Source organism: Lycium ferocissimum, chromosome 8, assembly GCF_029784015.1.
Source record: "Lycium ferocissimum isolate CSIRO_LF1 chromosome 8, AGI_CSIRO_Lferr_CH_V1, whole genome shotgun sequence".
Classification (NCBI taxonomy): Eukaryota; Viridiplantae; Streptophyta; class Magnoliopsida; order Solanales; family Solanaceae; genus Lycium; species Lycium ferocissimum.
In genome coordinates, this window is record NC_081349.1 from 28,851,509 (window position 1) to 28,857,915 (window position 6,407).

Sequence of the window (6,407 nt, forward strand, 5' to 3'; positions counted from 1 at the left end):
TCCCCCAATTTAGGGAAAAAATTAAAAAGACCCCCCCAAAAAGGGGCACTGCAATTTCCATCCCAATTTTGATTTAGTGATATATTTTGATACGAAATTTAAGAAAGAATTTTAAAAAAAAGTTGTTGTCTAAATATATAGATGTATCATCTTTTTTTGCTACAAACTAAAAAGAAAAGTGTATAAGATAAATTGAGATAAAGGGAGTATTTTTTTTATATTGAAATTGTGTTTGGTTGTACTTTTTGTAACGGAGAAAAAATGATATTTTATTTGAAATTGTAAGATAGATTTGAAAAACATGTTATAAGCTGCTTTTCAAATTTGGAATTCAACTTCAAGTTGAATTTTAAATTTTCATGGTCAAACACTAATTTTCAAATAAAGTGAAGAATTGTTCTGGAAAAAAAAATTTGAATAATTTTTATGGTCCAACGGGTCTTTAATGTATTTGTTTGTTTTTCTAATAATTTGCTTAAGTACCTAATGAATTTATTTATTTTTATTACGGTTATATATAATATATCAAATAAAAAGGAAAAAGAGTAAAAAAATATTCCTCTACTTTAAGAAAAGGACTAAAAAAATATCCTGCATTATGAATTTGGGTCAAAAATACCCCTCCCGTCATTAAAGTTTTCAAATATACCCTTGTCTTAACGGAAATTCCTAAATCCCCAAAATAATTCGATTTCATTTTTAAACACGCTCAATTTAAACCCGATCCAACTAAATAAAAACTCATAAATCACTTGCAGCCGAGACATAATATATCTAGATAGTGCAACAACACACTACGGGAATGGTTCACAATAAAGGTTATTATAATCTTCTTCTTTAGAATCCTGGAACTAAGAATACAAAATAATTTTTTTCTGAGAATTCTTCACCATAATAATAACTTTTGAGAATAATTAGCTTCTTTAGTTATCCCTAACCTTTCTGACACCTTTTTTTTATCCAACAACCAAAAAAAAAAAAAAAGAATTGCCTATATATATCCCTGCAACTTCACTCAGGTTGCTGAGATAAGAAACAATTCACAAATTGACAAAGAGGGGTTTGCCCTTTTTAACCCAATGATTGTAGAAAGCTATTTATATGTATGTTTTTGAACTTGTTATAAAAAAAGCGTAGGCCAAATTCATCGATGAGACAACGTGGTGGTCGTTCTTTTAGTTGAATACAACTAAACTTTTATTTCATTTAGACACACGATGTGAAGATAAAATTTTGTGTCATTTAGACATTTTTATCTGAATCAACCAAATTTACAAAGTATGTGCAATACACTCACTGCTGACGTGACAAATGACGAATAAAATGAGGACATGTGTCTTTTTTAATTAAAAAAAACTATTTTAAAATATTTAATAACAAATTAAAAGTAATACTCTAAAAAAGAAAAAGAAAAAAAACGTGATTTACACCCAATCAGAAAAGGACACGTTATTAACAAAAAGAAATAGAAAAAAAGGACACATTGAAAATTCTGAAATGAATAGTTATTCTTGGTGTTCTTCACCATCTTCATGTTGTTCTTGTTACAATCATGATTTTAATCCAAATTTTCAAGAGAAACTCCTCTAAATTTGTTATAACTTCAGCTAAAGATTCCCCACAAAGACACAAAGACAATCCAACATTAATTTCTCAAAATTTTCATCAAATCAATTTACTCATTTTAAAACTTCAAGCTTTCTAAAGACTCCATTAATGGCAAGTTTTTTTTAAAAAAAAAATATTTTTGAGAATTTTATTTTTCTTTTGTTTATTAAATAGATTTATCCAAAGAAAAATCATCTTTCTTGTCCCTTAAACGCTTAGGGAGAGAGAGGGTGGTGGCGGTCTTGATTTTTTCCGGTGAAAAAGATAGCAATGATGGAAGGTTTGTTAAATGGAGAAAAAAGAGAAAAAGAATAAAGAAGAAGAAGAAGAAGAAGAAGAAGAAGAAGAAGAATAAAGAAGAAGAAGGAAATAAAAATAATTAAAAAAACAACTATTTTTTGGGCTCTTCACGTGCTAGTTAGGCGTGGAAATCACGCAAGTTGCCAAGTCAGCGAAAAGTGTCTAAATTAGGGATGGGCATGGTACGGTATTGGAAAGTTTGGTTTTCGATTTTTAAAAATACTATACCATTACCATACCAAATCAATTCGGTATCGTTCGGTATTTTTAAGTTCAGTTTCAGTATTTTTTGGTATGGTAAATCGGTAACCATAGTCTGTTCGACTTCGACCTACATACACTTTTATAATAGATAATTATGACTTGGTTATTTAAGAAACGTCTCAATTATATTGTAGCAACTTTTATTACACATGTAAATATATTCAAAAAAAGCACAATTAATCCCTTTTGTAAATCAACTACACAAGAGGGCATTTCAATTAACTTAGATTAATCAAAATTCCAATGTTCAAACAATTAATTCCGTACTAATACTTGTTTATATATTTGTTAGTATTAAAAACTAATATATATGACTTGTATATGTAACTATATACTTTGGTATGGTATTGGGTATTACGGTATATTATTTAGAGAAAAGACATCATTTGACCCCTGAACTTGGCACGAAAACTTAGTTTAGCAACTAAACTTAAGTTGTATTTATGTACCCCCCAACTTTCAAGTTAATTAAATACCCCTCTTAGCGGGTGACGTGGCAAGAAAGTGTGTTGACTTTCTCAAAAGCGCGTGGAAGGGAAAAAAACACCAAAAATGATTCAGGTTCTGCATACGTCCTTTCTAATTGGATGACAATTTATTATACTTAATTATATTTTTTTAAATATTTTTTTTCTTTTCTCTTTCTTCTTCTTCTAACCCCCCGCCCCTCCCTTTCCTTCTACCCCATCCTCCAAATCGTTCTTGCTATCTTCCTCGCCTTCTTTCTTCCTTTTTTTTAATTTTTTTTTTTTCTCCTTTCTTTGTCTTGATGGGCAGTTCGTGCATTTTCTTCATTGATGAGCATATTTGAAGGGCAGTTTAACAACAATAAATTATGGGTTTCTAGTAGTTATTATAAGCGAATATGAAATTGAAAGATGCGACGCTGACCTCGGTGAAATTGAAAGAAATTACAGGTGGGTTTTGTTGATACCCACCGCCGCTTCTTTTTTTTTTTTTTTTTTTTGGTTGATATTAATCCGAATTTCGGTCAAAATTTGTGGGTTTTCTTAATTTGGTGATTTGAATGAGAAGTAGAAACAAAATTGGAAGAAGATGGTCCGTTGGAAATTATTGTTGCTTCGGTGGTGGGAAAGGTTGGCGGCGGCGGCGGGTGGGTGGTTATGGTGGAAATATGATTAATAAAGAAATTTTTTAACAAAGATGGGTTTTTCAGTTGGTTTGATTTAAGGAGGCGATGGATATGGTGGCAGTGTGGTGGCGGCGGCGGTGGGGGGTGTTGGCGGCGGCGTGGAGGTGGGGAGTTTAGGAGGAGGAGAACGGCGGCTATGGGTCCACCTTTTTCTTTTTTTTTTTTAATTATTGTTTAATAAAATAATAAAATAGGGAAAGAATGAAGAAGAAAGAAAAAAAACTAAATAAATAAAAATAATTAAAAAAATATTTAATGACGTGGACCAATCACCGATCGAGGTGGTGAACAACACCTAGATCTCAAGTTTGGTCCACGCCGCTAAATTATTTAATTAACTTGAAAGTTGTTAGGGGGGTAAATAAATACAACTTAAGTTGAGTTGCTAAACTAAGTTTTCGTGTCAAGTTCAGGGGTCAAATAATGTCTTTTCTCTATTATTTATAAATACCGAATATCAAACTTTTTAAAAATGCATACCAAAGACCATAATATCAAAACCACGGTATAAAAATTTCGATTTCGTATGGTAATCCAGATATACCATACCATGCCCACCCCTAGTCTAAATGGCACTTATGCCCTACCTCAGGTGTCTAAATGAAATAAGGTTTAGTTGAGGTGTTCAAGTAAAAGAGCGCGTTTGGAATTTATTGACTAAGTTTAAGAAACAAACAAACAAAAAAAAAATGTAGAATGTACTGAGATGTCTTTTAATCTTGTGATCTTAAACATGCCACGTGGAATAAAAAAGAAAAACGCATTCTTTCTTAAACAAACTAAAAACGAAAGTATGACAAACAAATTAAAACAAAAATGGAAGCTTACAGGTAGTCTTTCAATTCTTGAAGCTAACTTTCTAGCATAAGTGTCTTTAATTTTCTCAAATTGTTTAGGAAGAAAATCTGGAAAATCACCAGACCATATCCTTAAACGCCTCGAATTCCAACATTTCACATTGTGTCCACTTAGGATACGTGTCGGTGGAAGAACACCACCGGATGTAGCTGAGAGCATTGTTAGCATTTTCTTTTGTTTTCTCAATGCAAGGTGGCACTGGTTTATCTACACTTGTGGCACTGGTTTTTCTACTACTGTACTACCGTTTGCAATAATGGATTTTAACATTTGCCTAACAATGTACTTGTGGCACTGGTTTTTCTACTACTGTACTACCGTTTGCAACAATGGATTTTAACATTTGCCTAACAATCAAGAGGCGGATTTAGCAATGTGGTTATACCTACTTTTCACGTTTCATTTTCAAATTTCTTCGTTTAGTATTCTAAGTTGAGCAAATGGATGACTTAATAAATATAATACGTCCAAAGAAGTTATGGATTGGGTTACTTTTACTAGGGCGTTGGGCTATAAAAATCAAAACATTTTTTTGAGGGCATTGGCCTTCTTTTGGGGTGGTCTTAAATTTTTTGTCCCTTAAATTGCTGGTCTTTTATTTTTGTCCTTCGTAAAAAAGTGGTCGAAATATTTTAAAATTTTGGGTTTGAACTCTCGCTCAGTTAAAAAATAAAAAAATTCGCAAGGTAAGGCTTTAGGAAAAGTCTGCCTTATGCGGCATAAGTTGCCTTAAGGCATAACTAAAGTTATGTCGGATCTGGCATAGATTACCTTAAGGCATAACTAAAAGTCTGCCTTATAAGACAACCTATGCCGTCTCCGGCAAAAGTTTCCTTAGCATAACTAAAAGTCTGCCTTATAAGGCAGCCTCTCCCGGATCCGGAAGAACTTTAGTTATGCCTTAAGACAATCAATGCCGCATGAGGCAGACTTTTTCAAAAGCCTTGCTGCGAATTTTTTTCTATTTTTATGCCTGAGCTGGAGTTCATACCCAGAACCTCAGGATATTTTAGGCGAAGGGCAAAAATTAAAGATTAGCATTTGAGGGACAAAATTAGAGACCACCCCGAATAAGGGGCATTCCTGCGAATTTCCCTCCATCCCAATTTGTCCCAATTTATGTGATATAATTTGAATAGACACAAAATTTAAGAAAGAAATAGAAAAAAATTGTGGTCTAAATATATATATGTATCATCTTTTTTGCTACAGACTAAAAAGAAAAGTGTATCAGATAAATTGGGATAAAGGAAGTATTTTAAATATAGAAATTTTTAAAATTGAAATTGTGTTTGGTTGTACTTTTTTGTAAAGGAGAAAAAATAATATTTTATTTGAAATTATTATGATAGAGTTGAAAAACAGGTTATAAGTTGCTTTTTAAATTCGAAATTCAAGTTGAATTTTGAATTTTCATGGTCAAACACCGATTTTCAAATGAAATGAAGAATTATTCTGAAATAAAAAATTTATGGTCCAACGGGTCTTTAATGTATTTGTTAGTTTTTCTAATAATTCGCTTAAGTATCTAATGAATTTATTTATTTTTATTATGGTTACATATAATATATCAAAGAAAAAAAGAAAAAGAGCTAAAAATACTCCTCTACTTTGGGAAAAGGGCTAAAAAATATCTTGCATTATTAATTTGGGTAAAAAATACCCCTCCCGTCATTAAAGTTTTCAAATATACTCATGTCTTAACGGAAATTTCTAAATCCCCAAAATAATCTGATTTTATTTTTTAAACTTACTCCATTTAAACCCGACCCAACTAAATAAAAACTACAAATCACTTGCAACCGAGACATAATATATCTAGATAGTGCAACAACACACTACGGGAATGGTTCACAATAAAGGCAACTATTATCTGCTTCTTTAGAATCCTGGAACTCAGAATACAAAATAATTTTTTTCTGAGAATTCTTCACAATAACTTTTGAGAATAATTAGCTTTTTTAGTTATCCCTATGACACAACCTTTCTGACACCTTTTTTTTTATCCAAAAAAAAAAAAAAACTTGCTTATATATCCCTGCAACTTCACTCAGGTTGTTAAGATAATAAACAATTCACAAATTGATAAAGAGGGGTTTTGCCCTTTTCAACCCAATGATAGTAGAAAGCTATTTATATGTATGTTTTTGAACTTGTTATAAAAAAATGTAGGCCAAATTCATCGATAGACACGTGGATCGTCTTCTTTTCTTTCCCAATAAAA

General features: G+C 31.5%; 1 protein-coding gene across 1 annotated transcript in view; it reads right to left on the reverse strand.

The window, feature by feature from the left end:
• The window catches only part of LOC132066231 (uncharacterized), a 19,107-nt gene that overhangs the window by 514 nt on the left and 12,186 nt on the right, over positions 1-6,407 (reverse strand). The window lies entirely within an intron of this gene.